Raw genomic sequence first — 19,812 nt, 5'->3', positions numbered from 1 at the left:
TTAATTAGCAGAAAAGGTACCCTTAAAATATCCATTGTCTTTTGTGAAGCCAGCAGATAATCAGGATTCCGTACAACTTGCTGGGCGGCCTGACACAATCTTCTACATTCTTTCAGCACCGCCTTCCTCCTGACAAAAATTCATTCAACCAGCCCATGACTATTACCTATTGATGTAGCAGACAATAAAGCCCACTGAAGGAATGTTTAAAGCCTTTCAGATAGGGTGCTGAAGACAAACCAGCCTATCAGGAGGACCATGTCAGCATACATCAGTTAATTATATTGCAATCCAAGCAAACAAAAAAACACCGGGAGGAACCAACACCAGGAGGAAATCTGACTTGGTAATGTAGTTCATTATTACACCCCTGCTCACCAGTACTTGCTGTACACAGGTATAAACTACCAAAGAGTCGCCCAGCCCTGATAAGTCATCCACCAAATGTCTTTTAGTCACCTTATAACTTTTAAGATACCACCAACTAAAGGATCTACCAATTTCCCGCTCTTTCATCGCCGCATACAACATTTTCGTTGCCTCTCCTGGAATGCCCCTGGTTGACAAGAAATTATCCCCCCCCCCCCCCCTCGCACACATCTCACGAATCCCTTTAACACAAATGGAAAACTGAAGTGGCACCTGCCTTCTCTCCACATTAAGCAGTACTTTGTTATCCCCCACTTTACTCACTTAGTTCCTCTCAGCTTCCTGCCTCCACCACTGTCCTTCACACCTGGAAGCTCTGGGAGATACTAAACATGTGATCCAACCTGTCCCCTTCATGCCATCTTCTGCCAATCTTTTCTGCCTGCCAAGGATACGTTGAATTGAATGTTGCCTTTCTATCCATTCTCTGTCCATTTTTTGGGTAGAATGATCTTTCTTCTTGACTTGATGGGTTCACTCTCTAGGGTCACCCTCGATCCTCTCTCAACCCCTTGCTTTCCCAACCCCTGTTATCATTATCCACTTGCCCAATTCACCTTCCATAAGCCCAGTCACTTGGTCTGCCCACTCTCTAACTACCAGCTTGGTGCCCTCTCCCTCGTGTAGCTCTGATACATCTGCTGTCGGTTTCCCTGGGGCACTGAAAGTCAACTGTATGCCATTATGAATATTGGGAGCCTGCTTCACGGGTGTGCCCTTAGGAGTATACTTGTGATGAGTCAGTGTATCAGTTGGGAAGACATCTCCCCTTTCACACAACGGGGTTAAGATTGGAAAGGCAGAAATATGGTAAGAGAGCGGGAGGAAAGATAAAGAACAGTGAGACAGGGGAAGACAGAGAGAAGACAAAGAGGGACATGAAGATAAAAAGCCACGGGTCCTGATTTAAAGTACGTGGTTAAACAAGAATCTTCAAATTTCTGGAAGTAATGATAAAGAAGGAAACTACACCAGCTGAATTTACTTCACCCTAGTTACAAGATGGTAGAGGAAATTACAACAGTTGATTGTTGTGATATATATATATATATATATATATATATATAATATATATATATAATTTCAGCCTGAAATTGCAGGCTCTTTAGCTACAGAACTTTAACTCAGTCCACTAGCCTTCATGCACAATGTGAGTGTCAGATTTCATATTTAACTGAAACTTATGCTTAACCCCTTCACTGCGGCGGCTATTCCGCCGCAGTGCTAAGGGGGCGGGGCGGCCGCACGGCGGCCGCATGCTGGTGAGCGGTTCCGTCATGGCCCGCCCCGCTCAATAGAACGTTCGGCGCATCCGCGGAATTAGCGCTGGGCGGGCCATGACGGAACCGCTACGTCATCAGCACAGTGCCACCGCAGCTGATGACGGAGCGGTTCCGTCATCAGCAGAGAAGGGGTTAAGTTGCTGCCTGAGGCCCCAGAATGTTAGGGCTGCCTATCATGAGGGAGAGCTCTGCTGCCTGAGGCGTACGACTGCCGGCTGATGGCCAAGCTTATATATTTTGCATCAGCTGAGCGATCACTCAGCTATACCGTGTCAGAATCTGTAAATTCTCTACGGCCGCATAGATCACTTTTCCGGACTTCGTGCTTTGTTCCACTTGAGGGAAACTCTAGTGTCCAAAGCAAACATCTGTAAGATCTCTGAAAACTTAAAGTTCAGCTATTGAACGTCAAATCCTACACTTCTGTGTCACTTTGAGGGTTGCTCTGCTATGTGAAGTCTCAGACTGTATGATGTGTGAAACGAAGAAAGCTAAAGCCTCTGAGATCTGTGTATTTTATGGCATGCTACCTGAACCGTGTAGTAATTTTCTAGCATTTGTTGTGTGCCCTTTACAGTTATAGAATACTCACTGACCAGAGTAAAAGTGGTCTGTTAATATTACAAAGTAGCCTGGAGCGCACCAAAGAAAAGGTTAAAGTCCAAAGTAATCATATCAGTAACTTATAAACTACCCACAAGGGATACAGTGGGTCAAGTTTTCCTTTCATTCAACTCCTGTAGAAATCTTGTTTCAAATAAAACCAGTGTCCATAGCTGATGTAGCGGCATATATACTAGACTTCATTCATAGTCAAAATCAGCAATATAATACTGCAAACATAGGTAGATGCAGTCGATGACTCCTTAAGAAACAGTTTGTAATTCTGTGACCAGTTGTCTATACAGTTGAAGACCTCTAAAACGGATAATACAGCCAACACGTTTCTTGAGGACTTGCATTTATGTGATGTGCTACAGGTTACTTCGTAGTTACATTGAGTGTGGTGTTCAACTGCACTCTGGCTGCACTCTTTAGTTAGCACCGGTGCCCCCTCACATACACAGTTCCTCTGTTACTATACTTTATGTTCTTCTCTCTACTGCCTTGCATTTGATGGGATGTGCGGTTAACAATGCCCACTGCTACTAATTGTAAAGTTGGTCTGTTAATATTGTATTTGTATTAGTTTCATATTCTTCAGAGGTGACTGATACTGGATCGCTTCCGGCAAAGCTAGAAGTGACTAATGTATTGTTTATGAATGGATTATATTTTATAGTGGGTCAACTTCAACATAATCCTCTTATGGAGCTGTGTGGATCAGTTTGTGTAAAGATGTGTCTGTGCCACAGGAGCTTGTTGTTTGTTTTGTTCTGCAGGGGGCTTAAGGTTGTCAACTACTCCGCTTCAGGTGGCAATAAGGTGTCAAGTCGTCTTTTAAGATGATGTGCCTGTGATGCAATGCTGTGTGCAAGTAGGTGTAATTTATTGAGTTAACTTCTTCAAAATTGCTGATAGGTATATTGGTGAGGAAGTGAAATGTGCTTTTGAAGTGAAAACGCGTACCCAAGTATACAGATTTTATGGCAACTGGCTTTTTGAATGCCTAGTCTATATTTGCAATGCACAAAAGTATTGAGTATTATGAACTGTAATCCATGCATTGTGATCCCTAGTGAGTCACCAGGGAAAGATGAGGGCTGTGGAGCATTCCTCCATTTTTGCGATTCGCAGAGCAATGCACAAATACCCTGTAATCCTTTTGGACCTGCTAAGCATGACATTTTAAGCGCCTACCCTACACTGTATGCAGGCTGCAGCATCAGCAGGTGAAGATTGGGATCATATGGACCGGTCACTCAATGCTGCATTCACAATGAGCCTTCTTAGGTCTGAGGTTTGGCAGGGCAGATGTCAAACAGACCGATTGCTAACAATATACATAGAGTAGGCATTGTGTCTTCCACTTTCAACGAGTGGCTTTCTTTGAACAGTCAGTGGCTTCAGGCTTTGTCAATTCTTGCTCAACCTAGTAGAATATTTATAACTCAACTAATGCTATTGGCTGTTTCGGTGTATCCTTTCGCTTCCACTCAAGTCCTTGCAATGAACTGCATGAGTGACTTCTTTACATCAATTGTCCTCTCTTTCCACTCCTGCCTGCTCCGTCCTATGTGTTTGTCTATTGTCCTGATGATTCATGCGTTAGCACATTAAACACACTGGTGGCTTTGCCAAGGCATGTTTGGTATCATTACCTAAGACCCTTAGAAGGGAGGCACAGGTGATCCAATGCAGGGACATTTTATATGCAGATGGAGGGAAGGAGGTCTGTTGTCCATTGCAGGACTCCATCCCCACATTCTCATCTTACCACAAGAAGGGAGCCGCAATAAAAGTATTTTATCATTAATATTCAAGAGAAGGGACTATTGTGTGTTGCCAAAAACTCTTTTGCGGTGCGTGTGCTTTGAGCACCCCTCACACAGCAAAGGTAGAGGTTGATCACAGAGCATGCAAACATTTAGCTGTGGACAGTCTGCTTTGTGCATCATGCATCGCTCTCATAACTATGCAAAACAGATCCTTTTATTGAAGATTGTATCAGCACTCTGACAGGGTATATACGTAGACTAAATAAATACAAAACAATTCAATAAGAGGAGGCAGTCCCTGTCCACTGGGGTCTGGACTCAGTGCATTCTCTGCTGTAACTTAAGTCTGGGCTGCAAAAATATTTCCCAGCTGGGTCTGAACAGGGACAGGAAATTTGAAGATTAGTCCCCAGACAGGAGAGACAGACTTGAGCAGACATTTAATTCAAACCTTGGCCATGACCCCAGACTGCCAGGAAAATCCCTGAGGGATCCAAGGACAGTGACTTGTTGAGAGGCGGAAGCGTTCGCTGGTGCCGCATGCATCCTCTGGGAGACGGAAGCTTGCGCTGGTGCCGCGTGCTTCCTCTGGGAGACGGAAGCTTGCGCTGGTGCCGCGTGCTTCCTCTGGGAGACGGAAGCTTGTGCTGGTGCCGCATGCATCCTCTGGGAGGCGGAAGCTTGCACTGGTGGAGCATGCTTCCTCTGGGAGACGGAAGCTTGTGCTGGTGCCGCATGCTTCCTCTGGGAGACGGAAGCTTGCGCTGGTGCTGCATGCATCCTTTGGGAGGCGGAAGCTTGCACTGGTGCAGCATGCTTCCTCTGGGAGGCGGAAGCTTGCGCTGGTGCCGCGTGCTTCCTCTGGGAGAGGGAAGCTTGCGCTGGTGCCGCATGCTTCCACTGGTAGACGGAAGCTTGCACTGGTGCAGCATGCTTCCTCTGGGAGGCGGAAGCTTGCGCTGGTGCCGCATGCTTCCTCTGGGAGAGGGAAGCTTGCGCTGGTGCCGCATGCTTCCTCTGGGAGACGGAAGCTTGCACTGGTGCCGCATGCATCCTCTTCTATGTGTCATGCCTGTTTGCACTTCTGCTGGCCATGTTGTACTTGTTTGGTGTGTGATGGATACTGCAAATGTCCCTACAGGGGTGCGGGGTATCCATGTTTCAGTTTGAACAACAGAAGCGCCTGTTTTTAACAGCGCTTTGAAACAGCACAGAGTGGGCAAAACTCTGCGAACTCTGCCTGTGGAGCGGAATTCTTCACCCACCCCTACTTATTTCTCTACCTGACCCACAAAAAGGACATTTTGAAGTTAATACATCACCTGGACAGAAACAGCAACATCAAAACCTCCTACTAAAAATATGTATGCTTAATCTCCTCCAAAAAGGACGTGACACCAAATTGCCCATTGAAATACCCTTATCCTCAGAGCATTGTCACTCAAACTGCATGTCAATGAGACTGAAATCCATCTGGAATATCGTTTTTATGTTTTTACTTCAGCATTTCCGTACATGCCTGCACAAGTTCCACTGCCTCATCCATGTTTGCGTAGACCACCACGCACTCCTCCTGTTAGTGACAGGTTATCCCCACACCCCTTGCCAGGTTATGTATATCAGCCAATATCCCTTTTCTGTATTGTTGCAGGCAATACCACCAGCAGTAATGCAATGAAATCATAAAGTAAACTTACACCAAACTCGAACCACTACTCCCTTCTCCAGCTTCCACCTACAACTTCTTGCATTTCCTTCACAAATCTCAAATTGTCCCCTCACCTCCCGTTGTAGGCCATTCTACATCACAACATCCTGAAAGAATGTTTGCCCCTTCTCTTTCTGAATTGTGACCTACATTTAGAATTCAATCTCCTAAGACCTAACCAGTGTCAAAGTGTTTCCTCATAACCCCTCCCTGCACACCCCATCCTCTTCCATGTTGTGTGCTGAGCTGTGCCACCTAGCACAACGCACAGAATGAGTGGGAGTTTAGCACTGCACTCTGATAAATAACATTGCACATTTGGAGCAGAGCTGTCTCAGGTTTTGGGGCATGGAACGTAAAGCTCTCTCCTGACAATCCCATCCCTGCCACCATGCACCCTCTTCCATCATTGTACCTGGGTCTATGATCAGTGTGTACACCTCAGCTCTACTTTTAAAGCTGCCTGGCCCCTCATATGCTCTAATTTAGCTTCCACAGCATCTGACTGAACCTCCATATTCCCTGGCTTCATGGTGGCCCCTCGGCCACATAGGAGGCATTCAATCCTATGGCATACTTGAGCCCATTGCCACTCCATACAGCATGATCTCGTTTTGCACTACCTCACTGCTTTAGTTTCCACCCCTTCTGATGGGGATGTTCATTAAAACGCACCAGGCCCTAACTTAATGGTAAGGTAAGGTAATGTTTATTATATGCTTAGTTAATAAAAACCAATAACTTAATGGGGCAAGTCACCTAGACAGATCCGCTGTTCCTTTCCAACTTAAACACCACTCCAGCCAGTTGTTCATTTGTTTCGTTTTCTCCTTGACTCCATACGTTCCCGCTCCAACAGGGTTGCCACCTTTCCCAGAGAAAAATACCAGATCACGTTTTAAAAAGGGCAGGACATAATACTTAAATAGGACTGTACATGAAATTGCATGCAAGAATTTTTTTTCCACATGGCCTTCTGTTTATGTTCACTTTAATTATCAGTCAAGGAGCTTTAAAGCAGCTCTAGAACATATTTTAAAGTGCTTTCTTCTTATGTTTAATTTTTAAAGTGTGTACTGATAAGGGGGAAAAATACCGACCATAAGTGATTTTCCGAATTTTTGAACAGGTCTGGACAATAAAATAATGGTCATACTGTTAACAAACATCTGGATGGCAACCCTACCTGCCCCACGTCGTATGCCCTTTCACACACCCCCAACACTCTGAAGCTGTATTGCTTCACCTCACCACGGCCATCCTTTCTCCCATCAGCCCTGGGCGGGACAACTTAATCAGTCTAGCTCTGGCTTCTCCAACGAGTACCTCGTGAGCTACTTACTGGTAGCTCTCCAGTCGTGAGCTACCTACAGGTAGCTCTCCAGCTACCTTTAAGTAGCTCTCCTGTGTGTAATCCAGTGTATTGAATTAGCAACTTTTGCTTGATTGAATTAATATATGTACACCAACATTGAAAATTATGTATTTTAAACTAAAATATCAGTATTTTCAGAATTCATAAGCTGATATTTGGAGAAAGACTGTTGATTTTCTGAAATATATTTAAAGCTGACATTTCAGTAATAACAATCAAACAGTGTTGGGGAGACTATTACTAACATTATAAACTTGGTTCCAGGGACACTGCATTTATGGCTTTTATGTATTAACCTTTTAGAGGCATTTCACATTGACAGCATTTATTTACACTTTTGCTCACAACTCTGCCTGATGCACGGAGGAGATCAATGCTAGTAATCATACAAAAGGTGGCCACTAATGTAATCTTGTCTGATATGGTTACTACTACTTTCTAATAATAGTCTTAACTCAGGAGGATTTTCAGTGAATACAAGTAGCTCTTATTACAGACAAGGTTGGAGATACTTGGTCTAGCTAACAGAACCTCGAGGGCTGTCTCAGGTTTCCTTTTTGGCCAAAAGTGGGTTGGAACTCTGACCCTCAGTTTATACTCAGACTGATACTACCATGATAGGTCCCAGCGCCCCAGCATCACCGATCAGCACCAGCCAAAAAAGAGGAACCAGCCACCAACACCTGCTATTGTGAGAAGTCACAGAGGCTTGAAGCTTTTCTGTCACAGCTCCAAAACACTTAGAGACCCACGCTAAGTCACTAAGGACCATGGTTCATACAGACTGCACTGACCACCCATTGTTCCTAGAGAGAGATGTGGCTGCCTTAAAAGGCCTACCCTGGCCATGATTTATTGTTAGTTATTGAAGCTTCTGCTGTTATTGCCAAATCATTCCTGTAAGTGAAGGAAGCTTGCATTGCTGCTACACTGGTTTTATAGTTGCCAAGCAACCCAGTGTCATATATAACCCCTTGCCAGCCCACACTTCGAAGTCAGGTGCTGATGCAGGGCTCATCCAGGTTTCTGTGAGGAAAAATAGGTCCAAGGTGGTGTTGTGCAGCAGGTCCCAGATCTCTGTGGAATGTTTGGTGAGAGAGCGGGTGTTGAGAAGCATGAATGTAAGTGCAGAGTGTTGTGTGGGTGGTTGCAGGAATGAGTAGGGTGTTGGGTGCTTCTTGTGCTGAGAGTGTTGGGTGTAGGTAAGTGCATGAAAACTTGCAGGAAGTTCACAAGAATGCTCCCTCAATGCTTTGTGGTGTAGCAAGGCAGCAGCGTGGAGAGAGGCAGCCAGAATTGAGGACATGGAGGGTTGCAGCGGGGTAGCAGTGGGAGGGGGGCAGCGTTCCTGGCGCTGGTCGAAATCCAGGGGATGACAGGCATAGACCAACTTGCCTTTGGTGCACCCCCAACACAGTTGCGCTGCAACCCCATTAAGTAGGTCCTGGGAGGTGGAGAATTTACATCACTGCCTGGAAAGAGGGGATGATGGCAAATACAGTTATGCCATTTCCTGTGCTGATGGATGATGGGAAATCCAGTGATGTAAATTCCTGTGCAGATGGATGGTATGCAATCTAGTGATGTCACTGCAACTCTGGTCTCTTTCATTGTCCTGTTAGTTTGTTTACTCTGGGCTTGTTTCATCTTGCACCTGAATTGGTAGAGACCTTCGAATACACACACCAGACACCTCATATCACTCCAGCGCACATACAACCGAACACATACATGAAAGATGAGAAATATCCCAACCACACTGTTGATCTAACTCAACCAGAAATCAGATTTCAGCATATGATAGAATCCTCAAGACCAGGGCACAACGTTTCCTGAACGCCCAATGGCATTTCAGGGCCAAAAAATTGGCAGAACGTGCAATACATATCTCTGATAACATAACACAATGTATCACTCTTATTCACGTAGAGTGGTACTCAGAAACCCTCTTTAGTGCCTTGTGTTTCAATCGCTTGTATTGTTCTGCACCCGGATATGGCTGCTTCATTATCTTGTGATGCTCTTATGGTAGCGTGCTTTAGTTGCTGTCTGCTTGTGTGCTGAAGGAGTCATTAGACAAACAACTCTAACTATCTATAGAAGGCTAAGTACATCTCTTATCTCAGCAATATGGGTTGGTGAGGGTGCTCCCGATCACACACCTGCTACAGTATTGACATTCACGCCCAGGTAATCAACGCCAGTACGACAAGGCACAGGACATCTGCTTATAAGGGCAGAAACTCCGCTGATAGCTTCTTTACCACAAAGATGTTGTTTTTTCCTCTATTTATTGCTACAGTGAAATGAAATTGAAATTAATGAAACTGAATATTTATAAAGTGCGTGGATACTCACCAGGAGTGTCCCGGCGCTAATCTCAAAACTGAAGCTTCCTGAAGAATCACCCCACCAGTAGCACATCTTTCTCCTTTTAACTTTCCTCTCAGATAATGTGAAATATTTCAATGACATCTTTCGGAAGCATAGCTCCACACTAGTTTATAAGACATAACAAAATCATACAGACCCCAAACAACCTTTTGGTACTTAAAATGTATATTCAAAGCATCAATATACGGGACACACATGAATACATGAATAAAAGAGCCACCTGTAAAGTGCACAGCTACCTGCAGTTGAGCAATTGTTAGACAAAAGGCTCGGTTGAGGTGGTCATGAAATATGTTTTTTAGTTGTTTCCAAACATTAAGATGATTTTGAGTCAGTCACGGAGAGAAAAGCTAAAAATGCCAGAATTTGGTAGTGACCTCTGTAGGAAAGTCCCCCTTTTTGACATGATCACCCCCACTTTATGCTCGGTATTTGATGTGATTTTGACTGGAAGTGCATTAGGTCCCCGCTAACTAGTTCCCCAGTGCCACATCTCTTTCCCAAAACTGAACAATTGTTTCCCCCAATTGGCAATACCTTGAGCACTCTGTAAGTCCCTAGTAAATGGTACCCCCTGGTAGCTAGGGCCTGAGGTACTAAAGAAAGTCTATCAGGGCTGCAGCATGAATTGTGCCACCCTAAGAGACCCCTCACCAAACACATGCACGCATTCCACTACAGGCTGGGTGTTTTGGTGCAGACGGAAAACATGACATGGCACTCATCCCTGGGTGCCATGTCCCATTAACACTGCATGTAATATTTGTAAGTCACCCCTACAGCAGGCCTTACAGCCCTAAGACAAGGTGCATTTTTTGGATGTGAGGGCATATCTGCCTGATCAGATATGCCCCTGTGCTGGGTAGTCCCATTACAGCAAGTGCAAGTGAGCAGGGAAGCCATTTTAAAACATGTGCCGTACACTGGCGTAAACAAGTTCCCCAGCTACATGATAGCTTCAATGAAAATAGGGATGTTTGAAATCAAACATCTCGTATCAATAAACTCACACTGATTCCAGTGTTGGATTTAATAATATACGCACCCAGAGGGCACCTTAGAGATGTCCCCTCAAAACCTACCAGCCACTGGTGTGTTGACTGACTGGTTTCTGTCAGCTTGCCACCGGAGATGGGTTTCTGACCCCCGAGGGTGAGGGCCTTTGTTTTCAGGAGGTCAGAAACAAAGCCTGCTCGGGAAGAGGGTGCTCACACCCCCTCCCACAAGATGACCTGCTGATTAGCATTCCCAGGCAGGGGAGCATCAAAGACAGTACCACCTTTGAAATGCGAGGTGGGCTTCCCTCACAGGAGAAGAAGCCAACCCCCTTTGTCCAAAGCCCTCTGACAGCTGGACATGCTGAACAATTAGCTAGTCAGGTAGGCGTGCCCACCCCCAGGGTAGTGCCACCCTTAAGGAGGCCTAACCTGAAGTGGACAGATCTTTTCAGAGTTGCCCATCTTTGTGGTGGCAAACGTAGGAATTTTGGGACAGGTTTATGCCCACTTCCCACAGGAAGTGGTCATATTGGGCATGTAGTGACCCCAGGATTAGGTAGCCTATTGGCTACTACTCTACACTCCCCTAACACCACTAAATTAAATATTTTGCGAAGCCCCTGGTGCCAGAAAAACAGATCCTGCTGACCTGAAAGAAGAAGACAGATGTGAAGGGTTGCACTGAGCAAGAACAGAAGACCAAACAACTGACTTGGACTCCTGCCGGCCTGTCTGCACACTTCGACAATTGCAGCAAAATATGACTTGTCCTGCAGCTGCTGTGTCTCCAAAGCCTGGGAGACCTGCCAGCACCTCACTCAGGAACCAAGAACTCCAGCGAAGCAGCAGACCCGTTTCCCTGCATCCTGCAGGCCCCAAAAAGACCTGAGAGGATTTAAAAACCGAAAAAACCTAACGTCTAAGGACAGCACTGCATCCGTCACTCTAAGCCCGAGTTGAATGGGCTAACAGTGCCAGCTGGTCCCCCAGCCCTCCACTGTGGTTTCATCCTCCTGAACTCCCCAATGTCGCCTGTTGCCTGTTGCCTCTACTGTGACTGCTCCCGGTTAGGTAAAACCCAATGCCTAAAGACACCTCTGCACCCATTACCCCTGGGCCCTGGAGAAGAGGACCAAAGGTGTCCCTACATCCCTGAGCATCATGAGGCCTGAGGCCCCCTGTTGGTTCAGTGTGACTGGCCTCCAAGTCAAAGCATGTAACCTCTTTACGCGTAGACCAATCACATAGATTAACATTGGGCACCCAACTCTGTTCTGCATCCCTGCACCCAGGTGCACCCAGGTGCCCTAGTGCAGGTGGTGGCGTTCTGCTGATGCTGCCCTGGACCTTGTCCACCACTCACCTTAAGTCCCGGAGGTAAGTCCTGTGAGTCGCTGTACTGTACCTGAATGCTGCACTTGCTTTTCCTCCCCATATGATAACATTGCAGCTGCAGCTAAATGCACCCTCCCATAGGAGAATATTGCAGCTTCTGAGATATGCGGCAAGTGTCGACTTTTGAATGCAAAAGTATTTCTACTGAATGTACCTACCTGGTCGTAGTGATTCTGGTGCCTAAATATATATTTTGGTGTGGCTCTCCTTATTGAGTCGTGTGCATCATTTATTGACTACCGTGTGTATTTGCAGATGTCCAACACTCCTCTCTGATAAGCCTAAGGCTTCCCTACCACACTACTCCGTAAAAGAGCACCTTGGCATTGCTAGAGCAAGCCCCTGTCCACTAGTAAGGGAATGCCTGAACTCTTTGCACGGTATACCATATAAAGAGCCAACTTCTTACAATGATTAAAATGCCCCGCTGCCAACATGAGCTTAACAATATTTAGATCCTATCAGAATGACCCTCTAGAGAGAGCACAGTGTCCATTAAAGGTGATAGTGACAAAGCAGCTGCGTAAGAAGAAGTAGCTAAGCTGGGCCAATGGCAAATTTACAGAGCTTGAAGGCAACACATTTGGCTATTTGGACCAATGAAGGTGCGCAAGATGGGAGGCACTTAAGTTGCAGCACTGCAGCAGAAGAAGATTTAGAAAATTTTGTTTACATTGTTCTGAAGAGTTTGGAGCCTGAAAAGGAGGAATTTAGCACACCTATTGTCCAGCCCTAACAGTCCTCCTGGTATCCACACGTAGAAAGCTGAAAATCTTCAAAAGCAGGTGGAGGCAAATCTGTTGACCTTGGAGGATCATGAAGAAGCCTTAATTAAAAAAATATATATACCCAGGTTCCACACCTTTGTGGCAGGAGTCGGCAATTCACGATCGTCAGTCAACCCCCAAACGTCCAATAAAATAGAGAGTAGACCTTCAAGAATGTGCACATTAGCCCTATCACAAATAAGCTTCAGAGAATTATTTTGCATTCATGGAAAGAAGGAAGTCATACATGGATGGAGTAAAGAACTCAATTTTGGCAGGGTCCCCACCCAGGTGGATGACGTCTTGCATTTTCTGTGTCTAGGTGAAAATCAACAAGAATAGGTGGATAACTGCAGGTAGAAGATCGATTTGATTTTAAATTTATAAAGAGCGGCAATTACCCAAGGGCATCAAGGCGCTATAGATCACTGTCTGGAAGAGGTCCACAGGTACACCAGCTTCAGAAGGAACATTACACGGAGAATAGCCATGTCTCAAGAGCCTTCCTAAAGGGCAGGAGCTGAGGGATGGCCCTTATATTTAGTGCAAGGGAGTTCCAGAGTTTGCTTGCGGCCGTTGAAAATGCTCCATCCCCCCATTTCTGTTTTTTTTGGTTCTCGGTACCGCGAGCAGCAGTTGAACAGATGACCGTAGAGGTCTGTCTAGGGAATGCCAACTGAACATGGTTTTTAATCTTGTTGGATATGGAAGATGGAAGAGTGGGCTTAGAGAGGAGCCTCGCAGGTACTCCACAGTCAATGTTTTGATCAGTGGCTCGAAATGTCTCACATCAAACATTGTCATGACACATAATGATGAGGCACACTAGTTATGTGAACATATATATGTGATACTCTCAATGACATAATAGTAAGCGTCACCATTACTCTTTGCCAAGAATTAATTACCACATTTTGTTTATTTTTCCTCGGTAGTCATTCCCAAATCATCCCACACACATTCCTCTGGCGGTCACAGTTTGTGGCCTCCACCCAATATTCATTTGTGGTTATTGCTCTCTTGGAAATGTTATCATGTTAGTGGGTTTATTGGTTAAACATTTTCGAGCATAGTCACGGCGATCAGACTATGACTGGCAGAATTTCATAAGCTTCCGTGTCTGCAATAGGATTTGTTAGATTGCGCCATGATGAGCATCAACCTCAGTCTTGAGTCTGGGCGCGTTGCGGTAACATTTTGGGTTGCTAATTTCAGAAATTATTTGCAAGTGCTCTTATCCTCCACATTGCACCAATAAACCTTGTTTTGGGGTTACTCTGGCATTATGACATGTCCTGGTGCGCACTGAAGTCGTCCTTCATTTCTCTAGATGTACCTTCTAGATTGGTGCAACACTGGTTCTGTTAATGTATTTTTTATTTTTAGGGGAATTTTATATAGCACGAACTCGATCTGAAGGTATCAGGGCGCTTTACATGAGCGCCAGTTGGTACGGAGGGACACATCCATTTTTGTTTGGAACGGGGAGGGACGGTGAGAGTCCTCTCCAAGACTCAAACCTGGTTCCCCAGCTCTAATTTTACACTGGGCTCGCACTGGCATTTCCTGGTATTTCGTGACCACACGTCTCCTTCCATTCAAATCTGGGAAACCTGATGCTTATATGTTTCGGCCGTGTTTCAAGTTTTTAGCGTTTTTATATTTGAAGTTTTGGGACTTTTTATGTGTCGGTTCGTACTGCACTATCACAAGCGATCTCACATTGGTTTTCGTGCTGTCCCATTCACTTTTACACATTTAAGTATGGAGTCAGTCTTTTAACTTATGACAAATGTTTTTTTCTCCACTGCATGCCTATTTTTACTTAGATAATTGTATGCTGTGTAAAGTTTTATGGGTAAAAGGAAACATATGCTGCCAGACAACGGAACACACATGTCAGGAAGAAGACACAGAGAAGAAATTATTCGATCAACGCTAAAGATTAGAAATGTCAGCATACCCACAATAATTGTGAATTGTGCACCTTTTCCAGTTGAACTGCACCTGTGTCAAGCGTTGGAGGACTGACACGGCGCTTTGTGTTGTTGCTGAAGCGCATTTGTAAGCGCTAATTTCCGCCGGACCCGCTCCGCGGGTCCCGCTTCACCGGAGAAGCTCCCTGCTATAACTGACATCTGAGGACTAAGGGCTCGAGGCAAGTAGGGCTGCGAGCGGGCAGACTGCTGGACTCCAACTCCCAAGAGTCCCAGCAGCTGCCTCACCGATCCCACCTGGTGACGCTCTCCCTCAAGGCCACGCCCCCTTCTTTCCAGCAAAAGGCGCCGGATTTCCACTAACAGCGGATACCTTTCTGCACCTTTTCCAGTTGAACTGCACCTGTGTCAAGCGTTGGAGGACTGACACGGCGCTTTGTGTTGTTGCTGAAGCGCATTTGTAAGCGCTAATTTCCGCCGGAGAAGCTCCCTGCTATAACTGACATCTGAGGACTAAGGGCTCGAGGCAAGTAGGGCTGCGAGCGGGCAGACTGCTGGACTCCAACTCCCAAGAGTCCCAGCAGCTGCCTCACCGATCCCACCTGGTGACGCTCTCCCTCAAGGCCACGCCCCCTTCTTTCCAGCAAAAGGCGCCGGATTTCCACTAACAGCGGATACCTTTCTGCACCTTTTCCAGTTGAACTGCACCTGTGTCAAGCGTTGGAGGACTGACACGGCGCTTTGTGTTGTTGCTGAAGCGCATTTGTAAGCGCTAATTTCCGCCGGACCCGCTCCGCGGGTCCCGCTTCACCGGAGAAGCTCCCTGCTATAACTGACATCTGAGGACTAAGGGCTCGAGACAAGTAGGGCTGCGAGCGGGCAGACTGCTGGACTCCAACTCCCAAGAGTCCCAGCAGCTGCCTCACCGATCCCACCTGGTGACGCTCTCCCTCAAGGCCACGCCCCCTTCTTTCCAGCAAAAGGCGCCGGATTTCCACTAACAGCGGATACCTTTCTGCACCTTTTCCAGTTGAACTGCACCTGTGTCAAGCGTTGGAGGACTGACACGGCGCTTTGTGTTGTTGCTGAAGCGCATTTGTAAGCGCTAATTTCCGCCGGACCCGCTCCGCGGGTCCCGCTTCACCGGAGAAGCTCCCTGCTATAACTGACATTTGAGGACTAAGGGCTCGAGGCAAGTAGGGCTGCGAGCGGGCAGACTGCTGGACTCCAACTCCCAAGAGTCCCAGCAGCTGCCTCACCGATCCCACCTGGTGACGCTCTCCCTCAAGGCCACGCCCCCTTCTTTCCAGCAAAAGGCGCCGGATTTCCACTAACAGCGGATACCTTTCTGCACCTTTTCCAGTTGAACTGCACCTGTGTCAAGCGTTGGAGGACTGACACGGCGCTTTGTCTTGTTGCTGAAGCGCATTTGTAAGCGCTAATTTCCGCCGGACCCGCTCCGCGGGTCCCGCTTCACCGGAGAAGCTCCCTGCTATAACTGACATCTGAGGACTAAGGGCTCGAGGCAAGTAGGGCTGCGAGCGGGCAGACTGCTGGACTCCAACTCCCAAGAGTCCCAGCAGCTGCCTCACCGATCCCACCTGGTGACGCTCTCCCTCAAGGCCACGCCCCCTTCTTTCCAGCAAAAGGCGCCGGATTTCCACTAACAGCGGATACCTTTCTGCACCTTTTCCAGTTGAACTGCACCTGTGTCAAGCGTTGGAGGACTGACACGGCGCTTTGTGTTGTTGCTGAAGCGCATTTGTAAGCGCTAATTTCCGCCGGACCCGCTCCGCGGGTCCCGCTTCACCGGAGAAGCTCCCTGCTATAACTGACATCTGAGGACTAAGGGCTCGAGGCAAGTAGGGCTGCGAGCGGGCAGACTGCTGGACTCCAACTCCCAAGAGTCCCAGCAGCTGCCTCACCGATCCCACCTGGTGACGCTCTCCCTCAAGGCCACGCCCCCTTCTTTCCAGCAAAAGGCGCCGGATTTCCACTAACAGCGGATACCTTTCTGCACCTTTTCCAGTTGAACTGCACCTGTGTCAAGCGTTGGAGGACTGACACGGCGCTTTGTGTTGTTGCTGAAGCGCATTTGTAAGCGCTAATTTCCGCCGGACCCGCTCCGCGGGTCCCGCTTCACCGGAGAAGCTCCCTGCTATAACTGACATCTGAGGACTAAGGGATCGAGGCAAGTAGGGCTGCGAGCGGGCAGACTGCTGGACTCCAACTCCCAAGAGTCCCAGCAGCTGCCTCACCGATCCCACCTGGTGACGCTCTCCCTCAAGGCCACGCCCCCTTCTTTCCAGCAAAAGGCGCCGGATTTCCACTAACAGCGGATACCTTTCTGCACCTTTTCCAGTTGAACTGCACCTGTGTCAAGCGTTGGAGGACTGACACGGCGCTTTGTGTTGTTGCTGAAGCGCATTTGTAAGCGCTAATTTCCGCCGGAGAAGCTCCCTGCTATAACTGACATCTGAGGACTAAGGGCTCGAGGCAAGTAGGGCTGCGAGCGGGCAGACTGCTGGACTCCAACTCCCAAGAGTCCCAGCAGCTGCCTCACCGATCCCACCTGGTGACGCTCTCCCTCAAGGCCACGCCCCCTTCTTTCCAGCAAAAGGCGCCGGATTTCCACTAACAGCGGATACCTTTCTGCACCTTTTCCAGTTGAACTGCACCTGTGTCAAGCGTTGGAGGACTGACACGGCGCTTTGTGTTGTTGCTGAAGCGCATTTGTAAGCGCTAATTTCCGCAGGACCCGCTCCGCGGGTCCCGCTTCACCGGAGAAGCTCCCTGCTATAACTGACATCTGAGGACTAAGGGCTCGAGGCAAGTAGGGCTGCGAGCGGGCAGACTGCTGGACTCCAACTCCCAAGAGTCCCAGCAGCTGCCTCACCGATCCCACCTGGTGACGCTCTCCCTCAAGGCCACGCCCCCTCCTAAGGTCAGTCAATAAATAGAGTATCTGTACTCCGCTGCGCGGGAGCGCGCGGGTAGCGCCCGGGAGAAGCCCGGGACAAGGGCGGGCCCTCTGAGGCCCTCAGAGGCACGAGTAGGCCAGGCTAGGCCCACTCCCTTAGCCCCGGTACGTCACACTTCAATCCAAACTACCTGTGAGACCGCTCTTATAGCCAGTTTGCAACCGGGTAGGTATTCTTGCTCTTTTCTTTAGAAACATTTACCTACAGCATAATACCAGAGTCCCCTATCGATATTGAATACGCCTTTTCACAGCGCATTCACGATAGTGTTCCCCGGCCAAGATGACAAAGAAACTAAGATCCGGTAAAATAATAGTAGGAAGATCTAGCTCCAAAACTAAATCAAATCCCCTTCAAAATAAACATAGCCTATCGTCCAACATGAAAAGTACCTGCCAGCTTTTCAACTTTTGGGAAAAGGGTAAAAATAAAGCCTTAGGGTTGGACAATAAAGTAACGGACCCAAAAGATCTTGGAGTCATCCATTTAGACTCTGCCCCAGAAAACCCTGAAATTAAAAAAGCAAAGGCAGATTCAAGTCCAGCTAGGACGCTACAATCCCCCCCCAAGAGTGAGTTCTCACCCCCTTTGTTTTCTACTTTGAAAAATAATATTGACCTAGCACCAGAGGTAATCATAAAAACAAAAAAAGACATAGAGCAAGATAATATAAACTTCATGGCAATTCCTGTCGATGAATCTACCCAGCCTGCAAATAGTTCTCCAATTAAAACGTCTTTTCACAACAGTTTGTCCCCAATGATTCTAGACGAAGCCCTTTGTCAACGGTATTTAGAATCTGATCCCACAATAGTTGAGTTACCCCAGAATACCCCGTTAATGTTAAACCATGCCGGCCTACAACTGTACAGCAGTACCCCATCCAAATCCTCACACTCTCACTTTTCCTCAAGCCCAAATCTAAATTTGACCGGAATAAATTCCTTCCAATGTAAGGGGCCCGGTAAGCCGTTTTCTGACTCCCTCCACATCTTAGAACATTTATTGGCCTCTATTTTACATCTATTGAAAAAATTTGTGGGGGGATCTGATTGTGTGCTGGATACAGTGACCCAAATTCTAAAAGTTCTGCTGAAGTCCCAAAAAGAGAGGGAAGTGGACGGGAAGGGACCCTCCTTCCCCCCCACGGTCCCAGATCAAACTGGTATAAATGAGCAACCCCCAGTAGCTACAACTACTTTAAAAATTGTACAAGAGAAAACTGGTGCTTCCCAACCATCATCCAACTTAAATGGCTCAGTAAATCACGATTTTGTAATAAAACCTCAGGGGGAAACCCCGCTAAATACTGGAAATAACCTATTCCCAATATTTAAGAAACAGAAGGGGGACGGGGAAACAGCGGAGGAAGCTATTCAGGGGGAAACTGATAATAGAGGGAAAATTGTGCCATTACAAAAGAACGGAAAGCACAAGAGGAAACTGTTAAGACGGATAGATAAAAATAGGCGGAGGAAAATTTTATTTAGGAAACATTTAAGCTCTCCCCTACTGGAAGCGTCACCTCAAGCACAGATGGCAGTGGGAAATAATAAAAACCCTGTTAATATGTCAGCCAAAGAAAATACCTCCTTAACAACCAAGGTTAAATTACCCTTCTTACCTACTCATACATCCCCCTCGTCAGCAATTACTAACATATTCACCTTTGGTCAACAAAGTAATAATACTAGGGATATAAAAGTGGCACACAAATCGACCTCCCCAGATCAGGTTCTAAAGCCACTCACCCAAGCACCCATGCTACTTAATCCCTTCGCACCTGCCTATCAGGGTGTAATAGCTCAGGGTGTTCCTCCCCAAGGCTCTACGTACCAAGAAGCAGATAAACCAACCCCATTAGAGCAAGAGCATAATCACCCTGCACAAAATATGTTCTCTTTCAATCCTTTTGTAATTGCTCCCAAGGAAGCTCCTGCAAAGGTTTCCACGGGCAAAGAAAACATAGAAAATAACATAGATACTGTATGGGTAGATTTCTTTCCCCTTTTTGAACCTGACTGCATCCTGAACAGATCCCTCTTGTTGAAATACTTCCAAGAATCTGCCAATCTGAAACTTATTCAATCAGCCGACCTAGATATAGTTCTGCAACGAAAGTCTGAAGTGGGGACGGTCACGAGGGTGAAGTTCCACTCTAAACTGG

At 46.9% G+C, this 19,812-nt stretch overlaps 1 protein-coding gene across 2 annotated transcripts in view; it reads left to right on the top strand.

The window, feature by feature from the left end:
- FBLIM1 (filamin binding LIM protein 1) overlaps positions 1 to 19,812 on the top strand; it is a 112,570-nt gene that overhangs the window by 18,678 nt on the left and 74,080 nt on the right. The gene's annotated exons all lie outside the window — the stretch shown is intronic.

Source organism: Lissotriton vulgaris, chromosome 5 (assembly GCF_964263255.1).
Source record: "Lissotriton vulgaris chromosome 5, aLisVul1.2, whole genome shotgun sequence".
Taxonomy (NCBI): domain Eukaryota; kingdom Metazoa; phylum Chordata; class Amphibia; order Caudata; family Salamandridae; genus Lissotriton; species Lissotriton vulgaris.
Note: the sequence above shows the minus strand (reverse complement) of the source record. Positions and strands in the feature narration are given on the sequence as shown.